The sequence below is a fragment of the Lagenorhynchus albirostris genome, chromosome 13 (assembly GCF_949774975.1).
Source record: "Lagenorhynchus albirostris chromosome 13, mLagAlb1.1, whole genome shotgun sequence".
NCBI lineage: Eukaryota > Metazoa > Chordata > Mammalia > Artiodactyla > Delphinidae > Lagenorhynchus > Lagenorhynchus albirostris.
The window spans coordinates 5,022,169-5,032,515 of NC_083107.1; positions in this window are offsets into that span (position 1 = coordinate 5,022,169).

The following is a 10,347-nucleotide window of genomic DNA, read 5'->3' on the forward strand; positions in this document are numbered from 1 at the left end:
CAAACCCAAGCCAGAGATTGGGAAGGGAATTGGGAGCTGCAGAGTGAGTTCTACAACATGTGGGCACAGCTCACCACATGATGGGAGACCAGCACTTAAAATGGACTTTGAATTCACGGAGTGAGCAAATCAGGATCCCAAAAGATCCCATGAGGATGGAGCCATGGCCAAATCTAACAATAGGAAATGTAACAGAGGCAAATCTAAAGTCCTATTCTTACTTCCCAAACCTCATTTTGTAAGTACAGGACAAGGCACACAAAAAGCAAAAGCATGGGTGGAGGACACAACCAAACAAATGTTAGGGTCTCAATTGACTAAGATGTCCTCTGTGAACCCTAAGTGTGATGGGAGACTGCGAATTCAGCTGCCCTGGTAGAAGCATAACTTCTCATACAAGGAGGGTGGTCACTCTCGAGATTGTCCTCCAGAGCAATGTTTTCCAAATGTTCTCCCACCATGGCACTCAGAGAAAATGAGAACAAGGGCTGCTCTTGGCCAGAGAAGACCACCCAAGCCCTCCACCCTGCCCATAGGTCGAGGGGATTGATATCTGTACACCTGGAAGCCATCAGGCCAAGGGACCCTACCATAGACCCTACCGCAGAGATGTTGAAACAGGAAACCAGGGCCAGTAGGGACAAATCCAAAACTAGAATTCAGGTCTGCAAACTTCAACACCTTTCTTGGCTACTCTGTTCACAGTGCCTCACTGTACATATCTGTGAACTTTGGGTGAGGTTTTCAGCTCTTTCAGTGAATGAGGAAGTCATTGTTTTTAAAAAGGTAAGATGATATATTTATTATGTGTCAAGTTCTAAATATGAATAACAGTCCAATAAATGTGCCCAACTTACTGTGCCATTAAATTTTACATGAAAACACTGTCTTTGGTTGTTCTTTGACACAAGTTAACTAGTGTCACTAAGTTTGTAGGAAGGTTCGAAACATTCCAATTAGTACAGATTTTTAAAATATTTTGTCATGAAAAATATAACCATGATACAGAAGATAAGAAGGAAAAAAAAAAAGACAAACATTCTTCATGATCTTGCAGCCAAATTCCCATCACTGTTGGCATTTTGGAATATTTCCATCTACTCTCTTCTTTTTTGGCACATATGTCTTTGTAATCTCTTCTGATTTAACATTACATCACAAGTGGTTTTTTATGCTATTACATGGCTTTTATCACTATCGTTTTTAGTGCCAGGTACTGCATATCACCTCCTACGCTGACACATTACCCCTTTTTCACAGTCTTGACTCTATTGCTTTCATTTTACATTTAAAAAGAAAAAAGACTGTATCCACACACTACATTTGAAAAGTCTGGATGAGAGGAAATGGGGGGAGGGATAAATTATGAGTTTGGGATTAACATATACACACTACTATACATAAAATAGATAACCAAAAAGGACCTACTGTATAGCACAGGGAACTCTACTCAATATTTTATAATAAACTATACTGGAAAAGAATCTGAAAAATAATATATATGTGTGTGTATATATATATATATATATACACACACACACACGTATAACTGAATCACTTGGCTGTACATTTGAAACTAACACATTGTAAATTAACTATACGTAAAGAAAAAATAAAGAAAAAATTTAAAAATAAAAGTCTGGATAGACAACACATCCATGGCACCCACAGTGGTTGTTTGGAAAGGAAGGAACTGTTGATAATACAGGGTTGATTTCTTTGTTGTATTTTTCTGCATGCTATAGATATTTTACCAAAGGTATGCATTCTTTCTAATAGAAACTCTAAAAATCTATAGGATACAACATTACAGACTCAGTAACTACTAATGGAACACGCAGATGCTCTTGCCCCTTCTGTAGCTGACGCTCAAATGGCCCACAAACACCGCTGCATCCAGTGCAAGGAAATCAACAGAGCATGCCGATTCACTTAAATTTAACAGCCTTTACCATCAAATGCGTTGGGAGGTGTGCGTGTGCGTGTGTGTGTGTGTGTGTGTGTGTGTGTGTGTGTAGCCAGAAAGCATCATTTCCCATGTTTATTAGACCTATATCCTCCTAGATAAAGATTTCATGAGCAAAAAACATTAACTTTCCAGCTTACTGCAAATATTGTTTCAATTACAGAAATCATAAAAATAAAAAGCTCTAAACATAGTTATGGGTTAACAAAGGGAAGATCCCACATGCCGCGGAGCGGCTAAGCCCGTGCGCCACAACTACTGAGCCTGCGCGTCTGGAGCCTGTGCTCCGCAACAGGAGAGGCCACGGCAGCGAGAGGTTCGCGCACCGCGATGAAGAGGGGCCCCCCGCTCGCCGCAACTGGAGAAAGCCCTCGCACAGAAACGAAGACCCAACACCGCCCAAAATAAATAAATAAATTTATAAAACAAAAAAACAAAAAAAACCAATGTGCTGCATAAATACAACTAAAACAAAATTTGCTTTTGGGAACATTTGACTCAGTGAACAATCTCCTTCTACCCTGGTTTTATGTCTCCCTCTCTGAACATTTCTTCCGTGTTCTGAATCCTCATCTTCCTCCTAACTTCTAGCTACCACGACTCCTCAGGAATCACACCTGCCAAGTCAACTGAGGCTCTTCTCCCACCTCTTTGCCTCAACCCTCCCCCTCCGGGAAGATGGGTGCTCTTGCATCTCCAGCCCGGGCTCCTGTCCCAGCTCAGGACAAGTTCACCTGTCTCCTGGGCACTCCACCCTGTGGTTGTTCAACATTCCTCTATTGCAAACTGGTGTCAAGTACTGCACTGGCCTGAGGATACAGCTCTGAAAACCCTGCTTTCTGGAACCCTGCAGTCAAAGACAGCAGGATGTGGGCCAGAATCCTGTCCTGAGGACGTGGGAGATGTATGTCCAATGTTAGCAGGGTACGGGGGACCAGCACAAAATCAACTCGGCTACCTGAGCACCCCTTCCAGCTCCCCCCACAGACTCACTCCACACTCACATGTCCCCCTAAGTCTCATCACCCGGCACAATTATTAACTCCCCCTCACCCTGTCCATACAGGCATCATAACTCTTTTACTTTCATTGTTTCTTCACATTTGGTTCTTTAAATAGCCAATGAATATTGGCTTGATTTTGCCTTAAAAATCTTTCTTCTAAAGAGGTGGAAAGAAAAGAAACTACTGTTCAGTCATCATTAACATTTTATATGCTAGAAGGTTGAAATTATATATATAATTATATATAATATAAATTATATGCCTATATGCAAATATTGATGTATTTAGTGGCTTATATCAAAAGCTAGTGACCAGGGATTTCCACCAAATGGACTCAGGAACCTCTCTGCTAATAGGCTGAGGAAAAAAATTTAAACCACATGGAATGAAGAGTAAGATTAAAAGCATCTCACACTTAAAGACAGAACACAGAAAGGATAAAAACTTTCTAGAAGTATGAACTCATAAAAGACAACCCCAGAGACAAAGAGCAGAGAAAACTGGTTGTCTCAGTCTTGTCTCTAAGTGAAGGTTGACAAAGAATTATCATCTCCCATGAAAATACATGCCTCCTGGCACACCTTTGTGAGGGGTTAGAGCCTGATTTTACACACTTTTTATATGTTCTGAAAAGCCATAAGGCAATTTAAAGTAGTCCTAAGTCTCCTGGCTGAGGGAAATGTAAATACTCCCTGGAGGAAGACACTAGAAATGGACCTCAAAAAATTTCCACTGATTGATGTCAAACAAACATGATTTCACAATCAAAAATTTTAAAACATACAAGTACATAAGCTATTAAGCATTCACAGAAAAAAACACAAAAAAACAAGAGAACCAGGCTGACAAAAGAAAACCTTCAAATACTGAATGATCAAATATAGACTATAAAGCAAATATATACATGTTTTAAACAATTGAAAGGAAATCAAAACATGGTAAGGGGTAAAAGAATGTTAAAAATATTCAGGCTGACTAAAAGAAAGACACATGCACTATTTATTAAAATTGACTCTGAAATTAGGCCACAAGTTTAGAACAAATTTCAAATTATTGGTATCAGACACAGACCCTATTCTCTTACTACAGTGCAATTAAATTAGAGAGAATAACAAAGACACATATTCGGAAATGTAAACATACACTTCTAAATTAAATTATATTTATATAATTAAATTATATTATACTTTAAAATTAAATTATACTTTTTAAAAACTACATATCAAAACTAACAGTATACAAAAAAACTAACAGTATATAAGGGAGCACTTTTAGCTTTAAGATCATATATTAGAGAAAGGGTTAAAATTAATGAGCTCAGCACCCTACTTAAGAAATTAGGAAAAGAACAGAAAAATTTAAAGAAAGGAAAAGAAGAAAATATTAAATATGAGAACAGACACTAATGACATGGAAAGCAGAATAAAGTACAGCAGATCAGCAAGGCTCTCACGCAGGCCAAAAAAAAAAAAAAAAAGACTAATAAAATTGACAGGCCTGTAGCAATCCTGATGAAAGAAAAGAAACTTCATAAACTATTAGGAATGAAGGAATGAACAGGGATACACATATATGGCAAGAACTAAAAATAAGAGAATACCAAGAACCACTTCAAGCCAATAAACCTGAAAATTTAGATGAAAGGAATAAATTCCAAGAAAAATATGATTTATCAAAACCGACTAGAGAAAAAAATAGAAAATCTGAATAGTTCCATGCAATATTAATCCACGTAATAAACTGTTTCTACAAAGAAAACACTTTGCCTAAATGATATTCTGGGTGACTTCTCCAATTTTTCAAGCAATAAATAAGATTACTCTCTTGGTTATAAGACTACTATCCAAAAATGAGTTGTATTTCTGTACATGTAAAATCTTTATTAGCAACAAAAATTATAAGGACCTAGGAATAAATCTGGCAAAAATACAAGCAATACCTTTGTAGAAAAATATCATATAACTTTAATGGAAAACCTTAAAGAAAACTGAAGTAAATTGACAGAGAAACAGTAATCGCAAAGATGTCAATCTTCTCCAAACTGATTAATAGAATTAATGATTTAATCCTACAGGAGTTTTAATGGAAATTTATAGGCTCATTTTAAACAAATTGAAGAGATAGGACCAAAACTAGCTTTTTTTAAATACTGGGAAAGGAAATCAGATCAGGGCACTTGCATAAAGCAACTATCAAAACTTATTATAAAGCTATAGCAATTAAAGAATTGGTGTGAGGATATACAAGCAGACCAGGAACAGAATAAAGGGGCCAGAAAGAGGCCCACACTGAGATGACAAGGCAGAGGCAATGCACGCTTATTAAGTGTGTACGTGCCCCCCAAATTTCACCACCTCCCTTGTGGTATGCTTGGGGCCAACTAGTTCTGGACAAGTGGCTGTGAGCAGAATTGACCTGCTAAGGGTGCAGGTTTTTTAGCTTAACTCCTTTATATGTTACTTCTATTCCATTAAAAATTTCAAGTATTTCCTAATTTAAAAATGCAAACATAATCATTGCTTCTCTCTTGTCTTCTTGATTTTAAAGAAAAAAGAAAACTCTGTTGTAGTGAAATGTCATCAGATAAAACAGAATTTATTGGGTTAGGGTTAGCAATATAAACAAGTGGAATTTTTCTCCCTAGTGGAGAAGTCAGCTTCCTTTCCTGCATTCTTTGTCATGACTGCAAACTCTTTCTACCGCAACAGAAGTCGGGTTGGGCGTTTTCCCCCCATTATTACTATAAAAAATGGCATCATCACTACTACTGTGCAAGAACTGTACATATGTGACTTTCAGAGGAAATACCTGGTTCATGAGGTAGCAATAAGAAAGGACGCTGTGGTGGAGGGAGAGGATAAAGTTCAAAGGTTAAACTCTTGGGAAACAGCTGTGAAGTGGAAAATTCGATAAGTTTTGACATATGTGTGAGGGTGTGAGATCATCACCACAATCAAAAGAATGAATATACCCATCACCACTAAAATTTTCTCACACCATTTTGCAACTCATCCCTTCTGCCCCTCCCGGACCACCACTCATCTGCCTTTCTGTTAGCATTGATTAGTCTGCATTTTCTAGAATTGTATATGAATGGAATCATACAATGTATGCTCATTTTGTCTGTCTTTTTTCACTCTGCATAATTATTTTAAGATTCATCTATATTGTAGTATGTATGGATACTTGGTTCCTTTTTAGTGCTGAGTGGTATTTCATTGTATGGATGTACCACTGTTCACACATTCACTTGTTGCTGGACATTTGGAGAGTTTCCATTTTAGGTCTATTACAAGTAAAACTGCTCTGGACATTTGTATACAATCTTTGTGGGCTTCCATTTCTCTTGGGTAAACACTTTGGAGTAAAATGTCTCTATCAGATAGTAGGTATATTTTGAACTTTGGGGGAAACTACCAAATTGTTTCCCGAAGTGTTTGTACCATTTCACATGCCCACCAGCACTATTTGAGAGTCCCTTGTCCTCCACATTCTCACCAGCACTTGGTATGGTTAGTCTTTTTCATTTTGGCCATTATAACAGATTTTTCCCTGAGCACTAATGATGTTAAGCATCTTGTCATGTGCTTATTTTCCGTTCATACATCTTCCTGGATGAAGCATCTGTTTAAATCATTTGCCCATTTTTAAATTGGATAGTTTGTTTTCTTACTGTATATCCTGAGGGTTCTTTGTATATTCCAGTCCTTTACCAGGTGTAAGATTGGTAAATGTTTCCTGTGGCTTGTCTTTTCATTCTCTTGAGTGTCTTCAAAAGAGCAGGAGATTTTTTTTAATTTAATTTTTTATCAACTTTTTTTTTTATGGATTGTGCTTTAGTCACATATATCTTTTTTTTAACATCTTTATTGGAGTATAATTGCTTTACAATGGTGTGTTAGTTTCTGCTTTATAACAAAGTGGATCAGTTATACATATACATATGTTCCCATATCTCTTCCCTCTTGCATCTCCCTCCCTCCCACCCTCCCTATCCCACCCCTCTAGGTGGTCACAAACCACCTAGCTGATCTCCCTGTGCTATGCGGCTGCTTCCCACTAGCTATCTATTTTATGTTTGGTAGTGTATATATGTCCATGCCACTCTCTCACTTTGTCACAGCTTGCCCTTCCCCCTCCCCATATCCTCAAGTCCATGCTCTAGTAGGTCTGTGTCTTTATTCCCATCTTACCCCTAGGTACTTCATGACCTTTTTTTTTTCTTAGATTCCATATATATGTGTTAGCATACAGTATTTGTTTTTCTCTTTCTGACTTACTTCACTCTGTATGACAGACTCTAGGTCCATCCACCTCACTGCAAATAACTCAATTTCCTTTCTTTTTATGGCTGAGTAATATTCCATTGTATATATGTGCCACATCTTCTTTATCCATTCATCTGTCGATGGACACTTAGGTTGCTTCCATGTCCTGGCTATTGTAAACAGAGCTGCAATGAACATTGTGGTACATGACTCTTTTTGAATTATGGTTTTCTCAGGGTATATGCCCAGTAGTGGGATTGCTAGGTCGTATGGCAGTTCTATTTGTGGTTTTTTAAGGAACCTCCATACTGTTCTCCATAGTGGCTGTATCAATTTACATTCCCACCAATAGTTCAAGAGTGTTCCCTTTTCTCCACACCCTCTCCAGCATTTATTGTTTCTAGATTTTTTGATGATGGCCATTCTGACCAGTGTTAGATGATATCTCATTGTATTTTTGATTTGCATTTCTCTAATGATTAATGATGTTGAGCATTCTTTCATGTGTTTGTTAGCAATCTGTATATCTTCTTTGGAGAAATGTCTTTTTAGGTCTTCTGCCCATTTTTGGATTGGGTTGTTTGTTTTTTTGTTATTGAGCTGCATGCGCTGCTTGTTAATTTTGGAGACTAATCCTTTGTCAGTTGCTTCATTTGCAAATATTTTCTCCCATTCTGAGGGTTGTCTTTTGGTCTTGTTTATGGTTTCCTTTGCTGTGTAAAAGCTTTTAAGTTGCTACCAGAAAACTACTAGAGCTAATCAATGAATTTGGTAAAGTAGCAGGATACAAAATTAATGCACAGAAATCTCTGGCATTCTTATACACTAATGATGAAAAATCTGAAAGTGAAATCAAGAAAACACTCCCATTTACCATTGCAACAAAAAGAATAAAATATCTAGGAATAAACCTACCTAAGGAGACAAAGGACCTGTATGCAGAAAACTATAAGACACTGATGAAAGGAATTAAAGATGATACAAATAGATGGAGAGATATACCATGTTCTTAGATTGGAAGAATCAACATTGTGAAAATGACTCTACTACCCAAGGCAATCTACAGATTCAATGCAATCCCTATCAAACTACCAATGGCATTTTTCACAGAACTAGAACAAAACCTTTCACAATTTGTATGGAAACACAAAAGACCCCAAATAGCCAAATCAATCTTGAGAACGAAAAATGGAGCTGGAGGAATCAGGCTCCCTGACTTCAGACTATGCTACAAAGCTACAGTAATCAAGACAGTATGGTACTGGCACAAAAACAGAAATATAGATCAAAGGAACAGGATACAAAGTCCAGAGATAAACCCACGCACATATGGTCACCTTATCTTTGATAAAGAAGGCAAGAATATACAGTGGAGAAAAGACAGCCCCTTCAGTAAGTGGTGCTGGGAAAACTGGACAGGTACAGGTAAAACTATGAAATTAGAACACTCCCTAACACCATACACAAAATAAACTCAAAATGGATTAAAGACCTAAATGTAAGGCCAGACATTATCAAACTCTTAGAGGAAAACATAGGCAGAACGCTCTATGACATAAATCACAGCAAGGTCCTTTTTGACCCACCTCCTAGAGAAATGGAAATAAAAACAAAAATAAACAAACGGGACCCAATGAAACTCCAAAGCTTTTGCTCATATATCTTTGCCTAACCCAAGATCATCAACGTTTTCTCTTACATTTTCTTCTAACAGTTTTATCATTTTAGGTTTTACATTTAGTTCTATTATCCATTTTGAGACATTTTTTGTGGATGGAGTGAAATATGGATCAAAAGATTTTTGGGGGGTGTGCTTTTATTTTGCATATGGATGTGGAATTGTTTCAGCATGATTTGTTGAAAAAACTATCCTGTCTCCATTGCCTATTTAAACTTTGTCAGATATCAGTTTTCCATATGTGTGTACCTCTGTTTTTGACTCTCTATTCTATTCCATTGATCTATTTGTATCCGTGTGTTAGTGTGTGCGTATCAGAGAACTGTCTGCTATCACTTCGCGAAATAAAGTATTTATCCTAGGAAATATGCTTCTATATAGCTCCACTGCTGGGCTTGTAGATTGATTTCTTTGAAAATCAATCAAGTGTAAAAATTGTGTCACCTTAATCATTTTCAGTATAAATGTAGCGTCTCCTCACACACAGACACAGTGATCCACATTTATGGGGCCAACTCATATATTCTTATCTCTGATGTAGTTATGCATACTGTCATTTCCTAAATTCAATTTCCAGCAACACAGAACTTTCTTCTTTTACTTTTACAAAAATTATTTTTTTGAAATACTGAAAAACGTTTTTTTGAAATCAACTAAAGGATAGTTGATTTACAATGTTGTGTTGGTTTCAAGTGTACAGCAAAGTTACTCACTTATATATATATAAAATATATATGTTTTTTTCAGATTCTTTTCTATTATAGGTTATTACAAAATATTGAGAACAGTTTTCTGTGCCATACGGTAGATCCTTGTTGGTCATCAGAACTTTCTAAAATTTTGGTAGTGATCACTTAATACCTTTTTCTAGGTAACCGGGTGGCAAAACTGGAGTTGATCAACTGCCCTACGTAGAGCGTGCATTACCTCGCGCGAGGCTTTATGTGTGTTGTTTGTTCATCTTGTTGTGTTGCACAAGGGTTTTACAGGGTGTGCTCACTTTATCGATAAGATAAGTTAGACTGGTGCTGTTTTCTTTTCTGTCTTGTAAAATGATGGCTCTTTTTTCTTTTTCACTTGACCTTCCGCTCACTGCCCAACACCACCACCTTTAACCACCACCCACGCTGGGCAGTTTGAACCACAGGACCCTACATCCAGACAAAGTTTCTACCTCAAGTTACTTGAATCACAAATAAGTCCATCACACCAAATATCATTTTCTCATCAATCTCTTAGTAAACAAAAGGTAGAAACCAATTAATACTCAGTCTCTCGTTTCAAAACTGCTCTCATTCCAAAATGCGCTCATTCTAGGCAACATCTCTATGGAGCTTTGCTTTAAGTATAAAGTTACCTCCCTTTCTGGGCTCAGTTTCCTTTTCTAAGTGCATCTTAGCAAAATTTCACTTGATCGTAAATAAATACATG